The sequence below is a fragment of the Parasteatoda tepidariorum genome, chromosome 8, assembly GCF_982258835.1.
Source record: "Parasteatoda tepidariorum strain Cologne lab strain chromosome 8, Ptep-v5.0, whole genome shotgun sequence".
Lineage (NCBI taxonomy): Eukaryota > Metazoa > Arthropoda > Arachnida > Araneae > Theridiidae > Parasteatoda > Parasteatoda tepidariorum.
The window spans coordinates 105,918,052-105,941,024 of record NC_141762.1 but is presented as its reverse complement, the minus strand read 5'-3'; the positions used below and the strand labels follow the sequence as shown (position 1 = coordinate 105,941,024).

Genomic DNA, 22,973 nt, shown 5'->3' with positions numbered 1-22,973 from the left:
GTTTCAAATTTTATAAATTAGAATGTCTTTAAAGATTAACAGAATATTGTATTTAAAGTTTATACAATTGTATAATATTTTTATGCTCAAGTGACTGAATTAAATGATAAATTTTATATAATGTCTTTTGAGCTAACAATATGTCTTTTTAAATCTGTTCTGTTTCTTTCTTTTAGTATCTTGCTTTTTTCTTATGTGTCACGTTGATGCACTCTTTTATATATATAACGTCGTTGCCGAAAGAAAGGATAAAAACAGGTTTTAGGCAGGGAAAGAGGGCACAATATTTAATTTTTAGAGAGAGAACAATCATCAAAGTGACACAAAATCGTTGTGTTCTTCAATGAAAGTTAGTTTCCGAAAACTGTGGCTTTTCTTCAAGTCTAGTGCTAGCTTCTATTGTTCAATACTTATCAGTGTATCAATCAAATGACTTCTACTAACGTACTATTGGACATATTTTCTAAATTTAAAAAGTTTTTAATTAAATGCAGAAGCATTAAATTCTAAATTGCAATTTATTTAAATTGAAACAGTTGCAGTGAAATAGTAGTAAGCTTGTATCTAAAGTGAACTAAGTATCTTGGATAGATATTCTATAAAATAGCAGCTTTATGTATCTTCAAGAAATGATAAATAAATGAGATACATTTTCTTTTGATAATTTTTATTTTTACCTTTTTAATTATTTTTAAGTGGTAAGTAAGAGTACAGCATATATGTAAGAAGTACAAAATAGGACAAAAAAAAAAATAAGCATGTCTACACAAGCTATAAGCATGTTTGAAGCATGTCTATTTTTTTTTGTTCTTATACAATAGACTAAGAGTATTGGTAGACAGCTTGACTCTATGATGGTGCAATCACATAAGGTTTACGACAGCTACTAGTGGCAACATCCTGAGTAAAGGAGCAGCTAAAAGTCTTGTCTGCTTATTCAGCTGTAAAATAGAAGCATTTTTCTTGATAAAAAAATTGAAATCATGTTACCTTAAAGTTCTGCAGTGGGTCAGAATCTAATCTAAGACATAAATTATATTAATATCTGACAACTATGCCAAATAATAAAGAGCTTAATTATTTTTTATGAGTTTAAAAAATTTACAATTATATCTAATACATATAACAAAATTAATGACTAAATTTTGACTTGTTATGGCACATTCTTCAAAGCGAATGAGTATCTGCATAAATCATAGTAGAAACATGAAGTCCTGGTAAACATATCTCACAGAAAAGCTTTAAGCAGACAATGCTGTGAGATTATTCTCCGGGACAAATGTAAATCATCAGTAGAACAAACAGCAATGTAAATACTAAAACATTTTTTTTATTAAAAACAAATTATATTAAATATTTAAAGAATAATTCCTTATATAATCCAGGTAAAAGCTAGAAGAGAACAAGTTGCTTCAAATTAGTATTGCACTCAAGATACCTTGTGATAATTTCAATCGATGGCTAAGTATATAACCTAAAGCACAGCTTTTTAAATTGTAAATCTAAAACGGATTGAAAACATTACTTCGAATCAACTTGAGTAACAGAGTGAAAGAGGGACATTTAACACAAAAGTATACATTTTAAGAGAACATTTTTAATTACCAGAAAAGTGTTATAAGCATGCACACATACAATTACATATATAAGAAAAATACCCACAAATTATTAAACTTCCGACACCTTCAGAGAAGTTTCACTACTCGTTATTAAAAAGCATAATAAACATTATTACAAAGCAGCAATGTTAAATATATCACATTATATATAGGCAGTAACATTTATTCATAGAAATGTTAAATATTTTTTTCTCGGCAAAAGACAGACAAGAACAAGTTGTTTCAATTAGATAACAAGATATCTTGAATTGCAATCAAGATATCTTGTTAAGATTTCAACTGATGGTTGAGTATATAGTTAAAAACACAACTTTTCAAATTGTAAATCTAACAAAGGATTGCATGTACTAGTTTGAATCAACTTGAATTACAGAGTGAAAGAGGATCATTTAACACGGAAGTATACATTTTAAGAGAACATTTTCAATAACCAGGAAAGTGTTATAGGCATGCACACATACAATTATATATATATATATAAAATAAAAAATGCCCACGATTTATTAAACCTGGCTCACCCAACATCTTCCGGGACTACTTGTGACACCGTCAGAGTAGTTTCACTACACTTTTGGGTGGAAGCGCTACTCCAACTCATACTTTGGGATTTGGTGCATTCGTCACTTAAAAATCAAAACATAAAAAAGGAGTTGAAAAGGGTGTTAATATCTGAAGGCATGTTGACGCAATTAACAGAACATTGGAGCACACATCCACAATTAGGCAATCGCTCTCAGGCTTTGCTAGTCTACCAAAAAGCTTTTTTAAATAAGCTTTTTTTAAAAACTTATTTAAAAAAGCTTTTTCCGTAAAAAAGCTTTATAAAGCTTTTTTTAGCGATTAACAATAAAAAATTGGCCCACTTCCTCCATACATGTTTAACTTGTCATGAGGTTGAACTAATTCTCTCAACTCAATCTTCTAGCATTCAGGTGTTCACTCAAGTATTATAGTTATAATGGGTTTTGCAAAAATGAATTTTTGAATCACATAGTTACAGTCTAGTAAAAGAAGTAAAAACTAAAGGAAGATAGTTCTCATTGTTACAATTTTAAGTTATGTCTAAGTGTTGATAGGTTACTGGGTTACAAAGTTACATTGAGAGTTAAATTGTTAAAATTAAATAAATTATTGTTACGACAGGTTTGCTGCTCGGTTTCTTATTTTCAATTCTTTTGCAAGTCTCTAATTTAGTCAGGTTACTTACGTCTAAAAGAGAGGGGTAGTGTCTGATTAATCTTATTTATTATTTCTATTGTAGAATCCATCAGAGTTTAGACATAAATAACAGCATTTAAAGAACAAGACAATCACAGGATATTACATCACAACATTTAATACTTAGTCACAGCACAGATTTTTTAAAATTTATTTTCTTTGACATAAATAAAAAAGAGCCACCCTGTAAAGACTAAACCCAATCCATTCATGTTACTGCAGACAATGTTAGAAGATGTGGAGCATTGACAGAACATGATGTTCTTATCATTCAAGAAAACAAAGAAAAATCGCTTCTTGACAACAGCGATGATGAAGAATGTTCAGAAAAACCCACAGCTTCACAGGCCTTGGTCAACAGGGAAGCATAAAACAGATATTTATTGACACAAAAAAACTTTAAAATTCTTTTTTGATTACGTGCTTACTTTGAAGAAGCTTGTAACTTCTACTGCAGGGTTCCTACTCTTTTAACAAAGCAAAAATTAAGCACTTTTAAGGACCATATTTTGAAAAAATAAAGCACTTTTTTAAAAAAAATTAAGGACTTTAAAAATAGTATAATTGCTTATCATCGAATATACATATGTCACCAGTGGCAGTGCAAATTATTTACCTTTCTAAAAAAATCAATAAATAAAAAAATAATAAAAAAAAACAATTTTATTATAATTAAAGAACTGATATAATTGTATTAATTGACACTGCTTGCCAAAGAAGTACTAGGTAATTTTTGCAAACCAGGGTCGAGTTTTTTGTAAAGCATTTTCAGACTGTTAAAAGTTAATGTCTTTCAGATTGTAAAAGTTAAAGTATGAAATTAGCCTGCATTTCCTTTTTAATGATTTCATTGAAATTGAATTGTAAAATTAAGTGTAGAAATTTATTTCATGCATATTAAAAAAAAAGAGTAAATAACAAAATTTGTCAAGAACATTGAAATAATTATAACAACAAGCTTTTATATTTCGCTACTAGGCCAGCAAATGTGCCAGATTTAATTTTATGATGAACTTTAACAAAATTATTTTCAGCCAAAGCAGTTATTAAGAATTACTTTAATGTTAGTAAATATTCTGGCGAAAAACAGGAAGTAATTTTAAAGTAACCTAAAATTGAACATAAATTAAAAACAGTATATTAAGTTGCAATGTTAACTAACTAAAATTATTATTAAAATCTAAGGATCATTCAGTTGAGTAGATTTATATTTTATGTAACAATTTGCTTATCTTTAAGGAATAAAAATAATAGCGTAACAATCTAAAACTTTAAAAAAAATTTACATTGCAACAAAACAAATTATAAATAGTTACCAAATACTTAACTTTCTTGTTAGAAGCAAATCATGCTTTTTTTTTATATAGGAAAAATATTTCAAGTATTTTTTTAAAAAAAAAAAAACTTGGGATTTTCATCAAAAACCCAATCAATAAACTCCATGTTTTTGATGAAAAATTTAGGTGGGCTGGGATTTTTCACACCCTATTTCTTACAGATCTGTTTACTTATTAGTACAATCATGAATTTAAAAAAAAAAACATTATGCTTTCTATAAATTTACGTTCACTTATTACACATTGAATTATTATACAAATTTATTTAATTCTTCAAGATTTTAGGAAATAGTTTTAGTTATGGATTCTAGTTCAAAAATTTTTCTGATACTTCTTCTCTTAGAGTCTTACTTAAGCCTTATAAGCAGAAGTGTTACCAGTAGAACTGAATTTCTTGAATTCTGTCAGTTTTGAAGGTTAGTGTGTCTTCTACTTAGGTACCTTAAAACTGCTGCCCCCCCCCAAAAAAGCACTATCTTTTCCATGTGAAGTATTACCCTTGTTCACACTATTCTTTTCTTTTAGAATGCTTCACTCTCCTCAAAGAGTATCATTCTGGGCAAAAGGCAGAATATATTAATGAAAGAAATAATATATTAATAACTGGACATACTTTCTTCCACTTACCTATAGCTCCCCCCTACACACATTAATTTTTATCTCTCCTAAATGTTTTACCCTCGATGCAGGGTCTAATTCTGAGTGATAAAAGGACATTTTGTTTCAAAAAATTGAATTGAAAAATTGTTCCTATCAACTATAATGATGCTAAAAAATTAAAGACTTTTAAAAACCTTGTACCAAAATTAAGTACTTTTAAGGGCCCTTATTCTCCAAAATAAAAATTAAGCAGTTTTTAAGGACTTATAAGGACTATGGGAACCCTGTACTGGTTATAAATCATTTGCACAGAAAAAAATTATTACAGATTACACAATTATTACAGTAATTTATGATAAGTAAGTGATAATAAATACATTGTTCCTTTTAATGAGCATTTATGAAGTATTATTCGACTGATTTAAATTGCTCCTCAGGGTTCCAAACAAGTGACAAAATGTACAACACAGCATATCAGATACAAATAAAAAATTATTTCTTTTAAAATTGATTTGATGGTTTTAAATTTTTTTTGCTGATTTTCTTTTGTTTTAAATTGTTATCATTAATAAGTGCACACAAACAACGATATAGTTAAAGAACATGATTAAATATGGGAGAGAAAAAATGAAATCAAATAAATAATGATGATAAATTGAAATAATTCTAAAAGCAATGAAAATACCTCACCTGGTTAGCAAATTTTATATTTTTGAATTTGAGCCAGAACGTCAAATGAAAGCCTAAGTGCACTGCTTTTGGATGGTGAGTTTCTTATAAATGAATAAGCTATAAAGTAAAGCAATAATTCACCAGGCACCAATATAAACACAAAAGACTATTACTAATTTAATTAAAAACTATTATTAATATTACTAAGACTATTATTATATTACTAAGACAACTAAGAATATTACTAAGACTATTATTAAAGACTATATTATTAATATTACTATTTATCACTTCATGTGTTGCACAAAAATATTATATGCTATCCTTTTTGATAGGATACACCAGAATTCTCCCTGGCATCACTTAGCAATGTAAAACTTTATCAAAATGTGTAATATTATGTAATAACTGTATCTGATCCTCTACAATCCCGCTTATGCTATTTTATGCGTAGATTTCAAAATATAATTTTCTCTCATTTTCAAAATTTGTAGTTTGCAAAAATAATTAAAGGCATTCTCTGTGCAAGAGGCTAAGAGACAATCTCTGAGCATAAATTTTTTTAAAAAAAAGTACACTGAAAATTGATAAACAACTCAAAAGCTTTTTTCTATAACATCAACTGAAATTATGAGGAAATAAACATTTAAATGTGCGGGTATTAAAAGAAATAATTTTAAAATTACTTCAAAAATTTATTAATAAACCAAGCCCGAAAAGAAGATACCTTTAAAAATTTAGCAAGTTGAAAATAATCTCAACAAGTTAATATTTGAAATAGAAATCAAAATTAAACCTATAAACAAATAATTTTACCAGTGTGTAATTACTATTTAAACAGTGAAATAATTCTTTTCAAAATGGAATATGAATAAAAAGGCAGTGTTTTAAAGGATGGCAGCTTACTTTTACAAAAAGAGGGCATTTATAGGGTTCAGGGCGGACAAGCCGCTAGGCTTAGGGAGAACAGTAGATATACATTTCGATATTGTGCCATTCAAAATTATTAAAATGTTGAACTGGATAACAATTCTGAAATAAAGTTTATTTGATATAAAGTTTTAGAAGCTACTGCAGTATCACTTTTGATAACTTTCATAGTAAATAATGAAAACTCAATAATTGTATTTTTATAATAGTTTTACTAATATAAACTAAATAATAAGTAGGATACTCAGTTATTACCACCCTGAATATACATTATTAAAATCTTTGTCAAAAATGATTTTAAAAAGAATTATGCATATTAGGGTGTTGTCAATTAATATTTAAAAGAAGAAACAAAAAGGATATCAGGATATGATGATCACCATTTAAGACAATTGGATTTAAAATTATGGGGCAAAAACATTCTGATATTTTTGTTTCACTTTCTCTGATTTTTCTTTGATAATCAAACAGGTTATATATTTTTAATATACCTATACCTGTCAATGATTAGTTAATTTCAATCGAATTTTTTCCTTTTTATGTAGTTTAAATAATTTAAATTTTTTTTGTTGTTGCAATTAAAAATTTGAATATTAAATTTCATTGCCTTAAATTGCAATTTTTTTTTACTTCTGTTGTCACGATCTCTCTGTATTGTCAATATATTATATGCATAGATAATAATTGATAAAGAAAACAATAGTTAATATACTTGGTCATTAGTGAATAAATTTAAGAGTATTTAAATGGCATTAAGCAAATAATTACTTAGCCCACATCGTAAGAGTTTCAGAATGTTTTCTAGCAATCTAAAAAAAACAAGTAAATATTAAAAAGTTTGAACCCTAATGAGTAACAACATGATCAATATACAAAAGCAATATTCAAAACATTTCATACATAATTGTACACAATCAATATACATACATAATCAATATAGGGTAAACCAACCAGTGAAGGAACACTACCCAGTGAAGGAACATTTCATATATATTGATTAAAAATAAGAATTTGAAAGTTTTTCTTTAGACTGATTGGTAACAATAGCTTACTGCCAAACAATAGGAAGTCATCTAGCAATGTTTTGGATTACCTGGTCAAATAGACTTCTCTGGAAAAAAATTTGAATTTGTTATTATCTCTGCAACACCTTGTTTTGTTGAAAAAATTATAAGGTGAGTGTTTGTATTTATATGTCTGAAGTGGAATTAATTGCATTTAATAGTCTTATTTTTCTCAGTGTGAAAAAGAGAATTCAAAATATAGTTATTGAAGTTAGGTTTTATTTTTTTAAAAGCACCATAGCATAATCAAGTACTGAGATAAGGGGGTGTTTATTCACTGGATCACCAAACGATGAAAAACCAGTGAAGGAACAAGTGTTTCTTTACTGGGTTCTTTTTCCAGTTAATGAAAATAAAAGAAATTTTTTAATTTTCTTGTACTTTTAGTCATATTATACATCAAAATTCTGTTTAAAAGACAAAAAACAACTTTTAACCAGTGAAGAAACAGGCATGTCCTTCACTGGGAATACTTCCAGTGAATGAACAGTACTGTGTAAAATATGATTTTATATGACTCTTACATGAAAAATATGTATAGAAAATATTTTCTTGATAGAATCAAAAAAGTGAACAACAAATTCATGTTATTAGAACATTAATGTATATTGGGGTAGAAATTAAGAAGATTTAGTCACTAGTCCAAAGGACTAATAACTAAAACAACAGAAATAATACAAAAACAATTAACATTGATTGCTAGTTTAGAAACACTAACTATTTATTTTATAAAGGTCCAAGTCATATTTAAGTTACCACTAATTTTGTGCCCTATATATAATATCTATACACACAAATTGAAATCTGTTAAAGAAGTTCCCTTTTAAAAAGCTTTACATTACCATTTAGATTTCTATTTCCACAATGGTAAATTAATATTTTCAAAAAGTTTTGTTTTCAACTGTTAAGAAGATTGTAATTTTCTTTTCAAAGCATGGAAAATCAATCAAAGAAAATAGACTTAAGTTTTTAGAAATGAAATTAAGCATGGCAAAAATCTATGGATTCTGGGAGAAAAAGTTTTAGGTGGTCTTAAATGTGTGGTCACTTTTTTCATTGACCTTCACACTTAATTCAGGAAAACATGTGTTATGAAAAGTGTAGAGAGAATAAGCCATCAGAATAGTTCGTCAAGTAAGCGGGGGTATTGTATGAGCAGAACGTGAAGAAATAAGTAGAAAGGAAATAATACAAAAATTCTTAGTTCATTTGATGTTATAAAAGGTTTAGAAAGATACTAAAAACTTGGACAGTTTTCCACAATATATTGCTTAGGAAAAGAAGAAACAATAAATTCTACTTGATTTCGTTTAGAAGAGACACTTAAGTACATATTTCCTTCATGGATGTTTAAGTCTGTAATATGTACATTAAATTTTATTAACGCAATATGGGTCAGATATTATAACTTTCAACTCAATTAAAAGCTGTTCCTTTCTCATGAAAAACTCTTTTAACAGGTTTAACTGTTATAAAGATAAAAAGCAACCAACTGACTCATTTTAGCTGTAATGTTAATAAAGATTAGAACCGGAACTACCTAAGCATAAAATGTGTCCAACTATTATTATGCCTATGCATATTATATATTTTAAATGAAAATTACATGCAGTTACATAAACACTACAGAAAAAGGAATAACAGGAAAAAAGCAAATTTCAAGCTCAATTAGCAAACTCTAAAGTTTACTTGTTCTTCAGGAGGTGTTGCTGCTGTTGTTTTGCACCTTCAATTTCTACACAAAGCCAAATATAGCACAAAGAGTAAAGGTACAAAAGAAAAGAGTAAAGAAAGAATTGCGCTAACACAAATTATAAAGAAGATATACACGTAGATCAGAAATGACTGAAGGTTGAAAATTTACATTCAGGATGCAGTTTTAAAAATTAGCAAGTTGCTTAAAGTAATAATTATCTTTAAAACAAAGATAGAAAACACTATAAGATTATATTAATATTAATTTTTACTTATAATAATGAATATGTAAAATATTCATTTAAGAGAATATATAAATAAAACTTAATTGAAAAAAACTGATGAAGTCCCTTAAAGTGATGATGAACTTAACATTTTTGGATGAATCCTTTACTTTTCAAAACATTTTATTTTATGCTTTTTATTTTATAGTTTTTTAGCAAATTAGCAATCTTTGAATCCCCATAGTGCAGGACATGACATAAACTGCTAGGTTTCAAATGCAAAAGTCACCAAGCAATGACAATTCTATTTTGAGAAAGAGAGATAGGCCGAAAGGAATAATTTCTCAAGTACTAAAGCATGTTGTCACACTTCTTTATTCTTTCCTTTCATTTTGGTTTAAATAAATTTCTGATTTAATTCTGCAAATTTAATTTTGCTTTAACTAGAATAGAAACATCTGTATTCTTCACAACTATATCCTAATTTTGCTATAACAAGAAAAAAGGACATTTTTGAATAAAAAATGAATAAAGCATAGATGAATTTGATTGACAAAATTTTTACGTATTATTCCCTTATTTTTAAACATGAAGTTATTAATTTTAAGAGAAAGCTTCTTCTATACATAATTTATATAAAAAAATACATTTAAAGCAAAGAAAAGTTCATCTAATTCTAAAAAAGTTTTCAGTGAATAATATCACAGGCTTAATTAGCTTCAAAAATTAAAATGATTGTTAGATATATACGTCAGCAATATTTTTCTTTTTTTTAAAAAAAAAATTGCATATTTTTGCTTTAAGAAAAATACTTGTGAAGCATTTTACCAAACCTCTGTATTTTTCACCAAAAAACAAATAAAGGAAAAATAAAATAAAGAAATTTCAGCAACAGCACTGGAAAAGAAAAGTCCTATCTTGATGAAATCAAAGTAGACCTGATACATGCATAAACACATTTTTTGCCTTTTGAATGAAAATATACAGTACACGCACTAATATTTCTAAATTTAAACTGTTGTTGTTCATTTACGTCGCACAATGGGCTATTGGCGACACTCTGGGAAACATCCCTGAGGATGATCCAAAGACATGCCATCACAATTTTGATCCTCTGCAGAGGGGATGGCACCCCCGCTTCGGTAGCCCAAAGACCTCCACGCGAAGTCGAGCACTTTACAGTAGAACAGTTTAACGAGGACCAATACCGCACACCTTCAGTCCCTACGCACACTGATCCAAGTGGTCATCCACCCGCACACTGACGGCAGCCAGTGATGTTTGACTTCGGTGATCTGCCGGGAGCCGTGTCTTAACCATCAGTCCACTGTGGGACTAAATTTAAACTGTTAAAACTCACTTCAGAAAAATAAAGTGTTTCAATGGAAAGAACTATTCATTGCTATTGTATGTCCTGGTGCATAAGTCAACTTTTCAAATTCCAAAAATTTTACAAAAATCAGGGGATTCGACTTTGGTATAGTTCATTCACCAGGAGTTGACACTTGGCTCCGCCTCCATCAAGTGATTTTCCGACGATACTATTTTGCTATTTTTGAGGAAAAGGATGTAAACAAACCTGGTCAAGGTTGGTATTTGGTAATAAAAGTGTCTTTTTTGAGACATTTTGCTGCAGCAGTTTTTAAATGTGAAATATATTTAATTAACTAGAGTAACAAAAGGTATAATAGCAGATGATAAAGAGAAGTAAGTGACTGAAAAAGAATTCACTGTTTGCACTTGGCGCGCATTAAGGGTTGTCTCAATTTTATGTGCGAAAATTTTTCTCCTATCCTGCGCAAAAATTAACTCTGCGTCCGAGTAGGTGGAGCCATGTGCCAACTCTTGGTGAACCAGTTATAGTAAAGTTGGGCATTTGTTGAATATGAAATATTCACACATTATAAACAATAAGACATGTATGAATTACTCAGTATCAATTTACTCCTTTCAAAACCCTTTTTTTACTAAATTATATAGAATTAATTCTGTATTTTCTCTCACATTTTTTTTATATATATAGATTTTTTTAAAAAACAATTCCTTAAAATACGTTCTGAAAAATTAAGATTAAGAAAAGTTTATGTATTTCGAAAAATATAGCACAATGGAAATTTTTAAGACATACCATAAAGCTACAAATTTAAAGATTTCAGATCATCATCTGTCAGATTCTGTAACATTATCACTGTCTTTCTTCGGATCTCACATTTAAAACTTCACCTGCTGAGTCTTACAGAAAATAAGTTTAACCCCCATCCATAGAATTTGTATTTCCAAATATTTAAAAAGACTTTACAATAACAATTGAATTTATATTTTAGAGATGGTCTCAAATATCATCTTTACTTGAGAGTAAATGTATAATATTCAGAGAGATTTAATAATTTTACTTATCTATTTTCTAATTTTAGAAATTTTCATATTTGGTTTACACAGTGGTTGACTTATACACCTGACAGAAGAAAAACAATTTGCCAATGACTGGATTGCTTCAGCTGGAATTTTAAATTGATAAAATAAAAAATTCTAAAATCGCAGAAGTTTAAAAGATAATTCGCTCTAGAAATGATGTTTTTTCCTTCATTTTTTTAAGAACACCATAATTCTTAAAGAACATGATAAAAACACTTTATATTTTGATCAAATATGACTGTGAGTGGGGATTTTGTTAAAAATTCAGATATTCAGAACATAAAATTGGTGGGCGGGGGTAAATTCCATTTCAAAAATTAAATTTTTCAATGACCTAAATCCATGATTTTTTTTAAAAATATGGTTAAAATCATGACAAATTTTGTTCAATACCAAAATTCTTGACTTTCCAGGTGCTTATACTTAAAAAGCTAGTACTACCCAAATTTGCAAATAATTTACCTTCAATTTTGGCTTGTTCTGATATTCTAGTGCTGCATTTTCTTAAAATTTTTTAATAACTGCTCTGAATTCTTCTGGAAAAGCTGGAGTCACGAAGTCTTTCATTAAAACCTAGAATTGGATTTTATTAGTACATATAAACAATGAATCTATTATCGATAGAGGTTTAATGAATAATTTACTGTAAAGTTTATACAGTGGTCAGAAGAAGTCGAGAGATTACCGTAATTGCTAAATTTTTTGTAGATTGCAATGAAGTACGCTATTTTTTAAAAGAAGTAGTGTAGTGAATAGGTAATAAAAAACAGTACATTTAAGATTTTCCTGGTACTTTTTGGATGCTTTTAATTACAATGAAACTTCACCAGGTTTCACATTAATTTATTAAAAAAGTAAAGTTAAAACATATCTAATTTTTTGAATCTGATTGGTCATCACAGGTTTATCAATTGACACAATGAGAACGTCACTGTGCTCACGGGTTGATGAAAATTACATCTCCAGCTCTAAAGCTGAAAGCTTTTATCAAATCGGAAATTTATTTCATACTTTGCAAGGTTTTTCATTTAGTATTCCGCAGAATGCATTGGAAATATGTGAAATATGAATCGTGCTCTACTATGTTACTAAGAAATTTTTTTTTATCAGCTTCAGAAAATAAAACAAGGCAAAATATGAGAACTAATATTTTTGGCAAGCACTCTATTAGAACATAAACAAGCCTATCTCATATATCAAAGAAGATATTGGTGAAATATAACAAGGTAGGTTTAGTTGCACAAATAGTTAAGGAGAGCTAAATGTAAAAATAAAAAAAAATATTTACAAAATCTATAGCCTTAAATAGTTATTTAACACAATATTTATCACACAGTAGAGGATTAATTTTACATTTGTGGTTGGTTTTTACACTGATTGGAGCAACTATATGGTACATAACTATAGTACCATATAGTATAGCTATAGCACAGTAAAAAAATAAATAAAAGATTTACTTTATTATTGCCCCAAGCTTCTCAATTGCTTAAATAGCATAAACAATTTAGGAGCAATCCTTTAAATGTCAATTAAGAAAATACCCCAAAAGGGCAATTATTGAATAAAAAATTATAATTTAAATAACTTTAAGTAAGCAAAATAATATTAAAAAACTCTTAAAAATTAAATAATAAAATGGTAAGGTCCTGAAATGATGAATACTTATCAACTAAAATTAAAAAATGAAAAAAAAGGGCAGTTTATTTCAAGTCACATTGAAAGAAAAATTAAAGCAACATTAAAATGAATATTACAGGCATAAATTAAAACTTTAGCATTTAATTACACCCACTAAACTACGAATAAAAAGATTTAAACAATATTTTAAATTTAAAAAAAAGTTGAGTTAAGAGAAGAGCTTCAAAAATTGGCCATACTGTACCAAATGTAAACAATATTATCTGCTTCAGATAAACTGATAAAACTTTGCTATTAACTAAGTCCAGAGTGAAGAAAAAGAAAAAAAAAGTGAACTGGGGTACATTAGAGACAACCTCTAAGAGGATAACCAAAATTTATGACCACAAATTTGCTAGTGGATTTTAAATAATAAGCTAATTTAGAGTAAATTATAAAGAAAAGAGTAATATATGTACCTAAAATGAGTAATTCGGTTTTCAAGAAGTATTCTTAATTGTACCTCAATATTGGCAAGAATATCTCTTTTCAACAGTCACAGTTCCAATACCGTCTGGCCTTAGGTAGAAAATAATTTTTACTTTTTTAATATATTATTTTCGTAAAACGCATATAATATTACAATAAAATTAGTATACTAAATTATTTATAATATACATAAACTTGTTCTTAGCATTGATACAATCTTTATAATAATCTATGAAGTTTATTTAAAAATGTTTTTAACTTACACTTTACACATTAACTTTGTATTTCAATCAAAAAAAATAATTTTAAAAAATATTGTTTCTTATAAATTTTTATCAAGCATCATTCATATAAAGTAAATGATACATAAAAAAAATTGGATTATTAGAAATGATTAAAACAAGAATACAGTTTGAATAAATAAAAGTTTTAGATCTTTAATATGTAATTTATGCATTCATGTCACACTGCTTCATACAATTTAAGCTTTATGAAATAAATTAGGTATGTTTTGTCATTATTTTAGACACTGAACAAACCATCCAAATGTAATGCATAAGTAGAAAAATTGACTTTTACAATATAAGAATGTTTTTCATTTTTATGTGAAGTATTGAATGATAATGCAAATTTTAAATTAAATTGAAAATTGCAATAATATGAATGTAAATTATTTATCTTTTTTGAGATGATTTTCGACTTTTACCATCGATTTCTAAATCAGTTTTCAATATTTAATAAATAAAAACAATAAAACTTAGTTGCAAAAAAGAAGTTTAATTAGTTGAACCACTTTTAAAAGGAACTTAGTTAAACTTATTACAAAGAATTCGCCTTACTGTAAGTTACAACACAATTGTTTTCTACCACCAACTTATAACTTATTTAAAAATTTTATTTTACAAAAATCTTAGTAACTTTAAAAGTCATAATCCTTGAAAAAATTAATATGAAAGTTGCGGATATTTCAGTTCATTATTTGTTTTTAGCTAAATATAATCCATGAAATAACTTTATTTAGCTTAAAAAATTTTTTGTATTTGTGGAAAAAAATTCATTTTAGACTAAATTAACATTTAATTTTTTTATTATTGAATTTTTGAAAAAAAGTTATTACAAAAGTGGTTAAAAAAAAACAAACATAGCAGGATCTTCAACAACTTATTATATGCTACTATTCTAATAAACCAACATTTTGTCCACATTTTTTAAATACTCTAAGCAGATCCATGCTTTAATATCAAACAAATATAATTTCATTAAAGTTAATTTCATTATGTAAAAATTATCATAAGATTAAGAAAATAAATAATCCCAGTAAGCACACACCTCATGGCAAACGTAAGGCCGTAAGCTGGCATTTTCGGAATGTTAACAGCAAAAGGCAAACACAATGGGGTCCGTTACCGTTGGTTTTGAGGCATTATCGGAAGCGGCGGTATAACTCGTCACTTAAATAGGCCCAGAAAATAAAAGTGCTGTTTGGCGGTTTGCACTTAATTGGTTACAGGACCTTCATATGTATATCCAAGGTATCTGCTACACTTTAGATTTTCAAATTCATGACTTTTCATGATTTTCCATGACTAATTTCAAGAATTTTTCATGACTTAACGAAGTTACTACTTTTTCTGACAAAAACGGAACAATACATTTAAAAAAGCATTATAATAACATTAACTGAAATGATAGTTATAACCAAAACAGTCATACTCTGCATCTTCATATTTATAGATTTTAAATTTAAAAAACAGAGTAAAGAAAGAGTTGAAACAATAAGATAGCTGAAAAAAAAATACAAATGCAAATAATTTTTTTTCTACATAATTATATTCTAAAGATACTTTACTTGTTCATCAGAAAGGAAAGAAATACTCCTGATTTTTTTGTTCTCATTTCGGAATAAAAAAAATTTGCCAATGACTGGTTTGCTTAAGCTAGAATTTTAAATTGATAAAATTAAAAAAAATAATAATAAAAATTCTTAAATCACAGAAGCTAAAAAGATAATTCGCTCTAGAAATGTTTTTTCTTTCATTTTTTGAAAGAACACCAAAATTTGTAAAGAACATGATAAAATCATTTTATATTCGAATAAAATATGACTGAGTGGTGATTTTGTTATAAATTCAGATATTTGGAACAGGATGAAATTGGGGAGGGGGATTCCATTTTAAAAATTAGATTTTTCGGAGACCTAAATCCATGGCTTTCTATGATTTTCTTTAAAAAACAGTAAAAATCATGACAAATTTTGTTCAATACTAAAATTCATGACTTTCCATGATTTTTCATGACTTTCCAGGTGCGCGAATACCCTGTTTTTACCAATTAAATTTAAATTTCAAATTTCTTAAATTTTCAACCCAAATGGAATAAACCCCTTTTCAAAAAGAAATATCAAATATCTAAACAGTTTAAAATAGCAATCTAGTTTAAATAATAATATTAATTTTAGAGCTTTTTAATGTCATTCTCAAATAAGTGAAGAAAAAAAAATTATGAATTTCTTAAAAAATTAAAATAAGTGATATTTTTAATATATTTTATATAAAAAAATCTAAGTTATGTTTGCAATATTTTATGTAAAATTGTATTTTATATTACTTAAAAGAACATAACCAATTTATCAATACCATTAAATGAACTAATCACATATTAAACATAGTTACTACTAAAATCATATATTGAATTCACAATTACAAATAGCATAATAATTTTCATTATCAAATAATTTAAGTATGAATACCCAAAACTCTTATCAGAAAAGATGGAAAAAAATTAGCAAAAGATGATAAAATAAGATTTTTTTACATTATTTGAAAACCGATAATAAATAGAGAAAATAAGGTTGAAATTTGGAAAAAAAATAGTTTTACAGGGGTTTTATTGCTTCAGAGAATATCGTAGTAATGAGAGCAGCATGACATTCATTCGCATGCAAGTTTGTCGGAACTATGAAATATTATCGTAATAAGGGAATTATTGTTGTATGGGATATCGTAGTAGCAAGAGTTCACTGTAATTTAAATAATACAGTTAATTTTGAGTAGCAGTTTATTGCTACTCAATAATTATGTAATGCTTAACTTTTACAAAGTCTAACTATGGAACAAAAAAAGTTTGAGATAGTTTTTATGATTCTAAATCTAACCAACCACAGTTTTTAATGTCAAATTTTACCAGCCAAAAAATTCCGAATTCTGAAGATACACAATTCATATTTATTATTATTCATTTTAAGAAGCAAATATTTCCCACCTGTTTTATTAAAACACAAGCATTTCAATGTTCAGTTCATAGAGATAAAGAAAACCTTCTAAAGATGCTCACATACGGATCATTTCATATCCTGAAATAATTCAATGAAGTTAAACATTGCAATATGTAATAGAAAACTGAAGAATCACAATACTTATTTTAAATTTTCAAACTTTTATTACTTTATTAAGCAAAAAATGTTAAAATAAATGTTGAGTACAAAATGTTAAATAGCAACAAAAAAAAAGCTTTATTTTTTAAGACACTTGATTTCCAAAAAAGAGTTTTATGTAAGAAGAAAAAAAAATTACATAAAATTAAAATTTGTAGATATCTATTTTACTCCCAGAGGAGAGACTCAAAGCTTTAACAAATTTGTTTTTTTAATGATTATTTCATGGCAGTAAGTTTTAAAAAATAAAATAGCAAGAAATTTGTATATTTCTCATTTTTCAAGCACTTACTTTCAGTGACATAAGTGATTTGAAGATATCATCAAATATTAGTTTTTTACCCATCAGCATAGCTGATGATAGGAAACCAACACAGATAGGAAAAAATCCAGCAGATTTTACGAAATAATATAAATTTCATAATAACTGTTGCATAATGTACTAAATATTTTACACATAAGGAATTTTAGGGATTTTTATAGTAATAAAAATAGAAAAAATTTAATATTTTCCAGTTATGATTGACATTAAATATACTTAAAATACTATGCATTATGTTCACTCATAACTTTGAATACTAAAAGGCATTTAATTCATCAGAGATAGCTAAAAGAGTTTTTTTTCATTAATTTAAAATGGAGTCCTGAATAAAAATAAACTGAACGATTTTAGAACAAAAAAAAAGTTTTAAATTGATATCTCTAAATGAGGCCTACTTCATTATGCATTATGTACTTGTTTAAATAATTAAAGAAGCATTAATCTATTTCAATGGAGATTTTTTTAAGAAACTTACACAATTTTAGGGAATTTTTTAAAATGTACAGAAACTAGGAGAATTTTTATTAAACCAGTAGACCAGGAGAAACTTGGAAAAAATCCAGTAGAGTTGGCAGCTACGTATCAGTGTTTTTCTTTTCACTTGAGACTCTTTTTTTTAAAAAAAAAACACTTTAGTGTTTTGAAAATAAAAACTCAGTGCACCCTAATATACAATCAGTATTTGATCAGGGAGCATAGTCAAATCTTTCAACAAAAAATAAGTATCTTTCAAGTACTTTTTATGCACTCAGAAATATTTTTCAGCACTATATACATTAACAAAATACAAAATAATTTTTAGAAACTTTACATGATTATGATAAAATAACTAGTTTATGACAAAGAACTCTTTTCTTGATTAAATTAGCCATTATAAAATGATTGAGAGATTTTTCGGTTCAAAATGAGAGGGTGGAAAATGAAGCCTGAAATTGATGATATTTTGCAAAATGTAGCAGAGTTGTACATAAGAGTCTCATCTCGTACATAAGAGTTGTACATGAGTACCTGTATAACTTGAAACCTCTTAATCTCAAATTTTTTGCCTTTCCCGTGAGATTCGAGATAAACAGGTTCGACTGTAATTCCAATTCACTAGTATACAAGACATGTTAACTCGATTCTATGTAGGGGTACCTTTTCATAGATGAAGGTTGATATTGTGGTTAACTACTATCCCCACAATGTATACTAATTGAAGTAAAATAATAAGCTATGCACTGAAAGACAAAATTATGGAGAAATGTTAATAATTCGTTTAAGAGAGAGTAAAAGGGCTTCCATAGCTTCCAAAAATTTAACAGGATCACTGATGGGTTTTAAATGAAATATCAATCTTCTCAAATTAATCTTATGACAGATCGTTATTATGCCTTTAATTCAGAGACAAGGATTATGTTTTGAGAAATAAGAAATAATGAACTGCAAAGATCAATTTAGAATAATTTATTTTTTTTGATGTTTTCTAATCTAAATTTATTTACTTTTCATTTGATATGTAACTTGTTTTATTTCGACAGTAATAAATTTGCAATTTTTTTTTAACCATTTGAGTTAGTAATATTGAGTTCTTTACTTATAATATTGTTTGTAAATAATATTAAGCAATATTAATATGTTTTAAATAATTAAGCAATATTAATAGAACTTTTAAAAGGTCTCTTTTACATACGAGAAAAGACGAGGTTCTAAAGTGATGAGGAAAGTATACCCGTCTAACAATCCTATTGGAGATAGCACAGGCTGTGTTTTCGTAGTAGTTTTGTCGTAGGTTGTGTTTTCGCAATGGAACATAATCAATGAGCAGTTCTTTATGAGGTTAAATAATATTCGTGATGCTTGTATTTCTAACTTCTGCAATTACTTTCCATGCCTACAAATATTCAAACTGAATTAACTCACATAAATATGTATAGAAATTTAAACAAAACAGTTTAGAGACCGTCAATGTTACCCAGATAATAAAAGCTAAGAATATATTTGAAATAAAAATTACAAGTTACAATCTATCAATAATCTCACACAGTTTCTCAATGTCCTCAGTTAAAATTTCACAAACTATTGTAAAACTTTATTTTTTTTATTTCAATAGTCCCCAAAAATAAAATAAAAAACGAGAATGTATTTCACAATTAAAAAAATCAATTAATTTTATTAAGAAAAAAACTTACATATTTCTATGATTTTCTTTCTTCATAAATGCAATAGTTAACGTTTTAATTTCATGCAACTAAAATAAATATAATTCAATTTTGTCCCAACTGTGTACAAAAAACAATTTAATAGGTTTACTTTGATTTTTAACAAACTTCCTGGAATTAAATTTCCAGCCTGCTTAATTAAATGTTAACATTAGATATTTTGAGATTAGTACAATTGGCTTGAATTTTGGCTTTGTCCATTATTAATGGATCTCCTTCTGTACTCCAAACCAACAATTAAATATGCACTTCTTAACTGGCATTTAATCAGACAGGTCATAGTGAGTTTATCTCCCATGGCTTATTCTTATTTATATCATTATTCAAAATACATTATTTTTTCCTAAAATGTCAAATGTAAACTAGGCAACAAGAACTCTGCATTATTATTTTACGAAATAAAAGTTTCGTACAGTCATCCTGTTTCTGTTTTTAATCGCTTATGATTTACTTTATTTTCAACATATATCGTCTATAATTATTATCGAAGCAACATCACCTATCCCAACTGGAATTGTAAGGTTTAAGTATACTTTTTACTAAGTTTGTTAACAGTTAAAAATCAACTAACAATTAAATTGTTTAATTGTAAGTAAACAATTAAATTGTTTACTTACATCAACTTCAAAATAATTGCCACATGCAGAATTTGATCAGTTGCGTGATCATCCAGCTAAGCTAAGAATGAGTAGTATCAAATTCCAAGATTAAAGTCAATTTTTTTCAGTAAATAAGACAAGTTTAAAAGTTATGAATATGTTCCATGACATCTGTATTTCAAGTGTGAATACAGATTTCAATGAAATTCGCTTATAATTGGATATTCAACGGAAATTGAAAAGCAATGACTACAACAATTATCTACAGCTTGTGAGGCAATAGTAATTGTTCTGTAATTAAACCAGGTATGAGATAATTACCACTCACATGCCAGTCTGAAAATATTTTTTTTAAGACTTGACAAAAATTAAAACTTGAAATAATTGAGCTACAAGTTACCAATTAATAACAGCATCAAACAGCTTCTCTATGTTCAGAAATTAAAATTTCCCGTATTCTTGATAAAGCCTCTAAACATAATAAATACTAAGATTATATTTTCTAATAAAAAATCATACATAAAAGGATTTTCCTCAATTAAACCAGGTAAAGGGAAATTACCACTCACAAGCTAGCTCTTTCCTGTCTGAAAAAACTTTTTACGACTTGCCACAAATAAAAAATATATTTACATAATATTTACAATAATTATATCCTTACCAAATTATTGTCTGAGTCCCAAAAATATAATGCCAAACATCCAGAAAATTAGAGATAATATATGACTGCAAAATCTTATCTTTTACGAATAATCATGCATTTTCATCCATGAACCTTAGGAAGAATTTTATTAAAAATGGAGGCAAAGGGATAAACATTTAGCATTACTTTTTGAAATTTGAACAATGCAGTTCAAAAATTTTTTAAAAATAACTTATGAAATCACAATTGCAGTTTAATGCAACACATTGCTATTTTTGCTGTAATATTTTTAAGCTTTTTGAAATTTTAAATTATTATCTTCCAATTTTCAAAGAATTTTGCTTAACACTGTGTAAAGATAAACTAAACTATTTTATGATAAACTAAATTTATTTACAGGGTGCGCAGCCAAATTATTCAAGAAAAAATAAGCACTTTTCAAGTACTCAAAAAATATTTTTAAGCACTTTAAAAAAATACCATAGTTGGGTTGGAAAATTTTTGACAATTGACAGTTTTATCTTGTTAAAAAAAAAACTTTTGGCATTGTTTTTGACAATTGTCAAAAATCATGAAATTTTCAATCATGCAAAACGAATGGCGTTTTCATACGCTACGTACTGACAATATGCCGAAATAGGTTGGGGTTGAATTATTTATGAAAACGTTGAATAGAACAATGTGTACTGTGTCTTTTATGCATAATTTGAAGCGAAAACTAACATAGTAAAGGAAAAAACTCATTTTGAAAAAGGGAAAATCAAGCACTTTTTAAAAACACCCAAAGAAAAAAGCACCTTTAATGACTTTTAAAAAACGAAAAAAAAAAGCACTTTTTAAAAACGCTACGCAACCTGATTTATGTTTTTAATGTTAAAAATTTCCGGTATTATGAACATTTTAGGGAAAAACAATTATGGTCCCTAAAATTTAAGTTGTAATTTTCTGTACTCACTTAAGCTTGGTTAAATTAAAAAATTAAGTTTCTGTATTCAGGGTTGTCTGTCTCCTAACAACCCTGATGACAAATTTCTTTGAAGTTTTGAATTTTTTCAACTTGTTCTTTGAGTGATAAAAAATTATTCTTTTTTTATAAATAGTATTATACCATATAAATTTATAAGGAAATCATTCACGTTAATTTATATATTTGTTCATAATATTTAATTTTTTACATAATTAAACTAAAGAAATAAATCTGTTTGTTATTAAAGTTATTGAAAAAGAAATTAAAAATACTTACTCTGATCTTTAACACATGTATTTGGTGAGTCGGCTGTCGTACAAGTTCTTGAACAACTTCAATTATAGCTTTGTTTTGAGCTGCAACCATGTCTGCATCATCAGCAGGAAAATTTTAACAGTAAGTAGTGAGCATCGTTTGTAAATAATTTCTAAACAAATAAAAATGTAGAAAAAGTTAATGAAGTAATATCATTTCGTTTTTCTTTAAATTGTTTGTAAATAAGTAAGGAAAAAAAAAAGGATTTTCATGAGAACTAAAAAAATAGCATATAACATGAAGTATTTGTGACATATTGGTTAACTTTTTCAACCTATCAATGAAAAATAGGAAATATTGTTGTGTCATGATATCCACTGATTAAAGCAGTTGTCATTTTTTTTAGCTAATGCAAAGTCTTATATTTTGAAAAGCCTCGGATTGATACTTGACAGGGTTCCCACTCAATCTTTTAAAAAAAATTCAAGGACTTTTCAATGACTTTCAAGGACCTAAAATCAAATTTTTCAAGGACTTATTCGATATTATTGTTATACGCTAAAGTACATGTCAACCAGATTTTACAATTACGTAGAAGCAGAAATTGTATATTTTTAAATCATAATGCTTATTTGACAACAACAAAAAATTCTTTATTAAATTTATCAGCTAA

At 27.1% G+C, this 22,973-nt stretch overlaps 1 protein-coding gene across 1 annotated transcript in view; it reads right to left on the bottom strand.

The window, feature by feature from the left end:
* Window positions 1-795: 795 nt before the first annotated feature.
* LOC147806632 (transcription-associated protein 1-like) overlaps window positions 796-22,973 on the bottom strand; it is a 59,155-nt gene continuing 36,977 nt past the window's right edge. Inside the window, exons 15-20 of the mRNA XM_087169589.1 lie at window positions 22,322-22,472; window positions 19,308-19,508; window positions 17,142-17,232; window positions 13,871-13,970; window positions 12,237-12,347; window positions 796-941 (exon numbers count right to left, since the gene is read on the bottom strand). The gene's annotated coding sequence lies outside the window, so the exon portion shown is untranslated. The remainder of the gene's footprint in view (window positions 942-12,236; window positions 12,348-13,870; window positions 13,971-17,141; window positions 17,233-19,307; window positions 19,509-22,321; window positions 22,473-22,973) is intronic.